The sequence below is a fragment of the Kryptolebias marmoratus genome, unplaced genomic scaffold (genome assembly GCF_001649575.2).
Source record: "Kryptolebias marmoratus isolate JLee-2015 unplaced genomic scaffold, ASM164957v2 Scaffold44, whole genome shotgun sequence".
Lineage (NCBI taxonomy): Eukaryota > Metazoa > Chordata > Actinopteri > Cyprinodontiformes > Rivulidae > Kryptolebias > Kryptolebias marmoratus.
Window position 1 is genome coordinate 55,155 of NW_023665778.1, and position 721 is coordinate 55,875.

The following is a 721-nucleotide window of genomic DNA, read 5'->3' on the forward strand; positions in this document are numbered from 1 at the left end:
CGAGCTGTTTCAACCCGATCATCTATGGCATCAGAACCACTGAGATCCGGCAGCACCTGCTGAAAACACTGACACGCTGGACGCACCTCGTCCAGCCTCCTACTTTTAAAGAATGAACTCAAACTGCTTTTATAAAATGTTGAGATGAACAGAAAGCAGTTTATGAGAGTTTCAGGCAGCTCAGAGTTATAATCAGACAAACATGTAAGCAACTGAAAGCCAGATGTCAGGAGCTACAAACGAGGCAGAGAGAACAACATCTGAGGACACAGTTAAATCAGGTCTCTCATCTTTAATAAAACTCCTAAAGAACAAAACTACTGTTCATATTAAAAGTCAAATAGTCTGTTAGTCATCAGCACACACCTCTGGAATAGGATAACATCCGTCAACTCTCGTCCAGTTCCACTGGCTCACAGGACGGCCTCAGTCTGCGAGGACATGGCAACAAATACTGAAAATAAATAAACATAAACATAAACAAACAGATGGTTCACTTCACATCCAGGAAGCTTTCCTAATTCACAACGAGACGGGATGGAGGGTCTTAGACTGGGCTTTCATCAAGTCAGGGAGGATTTCCAACCTGACAGGACTGAGACAGAGACAGGTCCATCCTGAGGACATCCTGAGGACATCCTGAGGACATCCTGAGGACACAGAGGCCGGTCCATCCTGAGGACATCCTGAGGACATCCTGAGGACACAGAGGCCGGTCCAT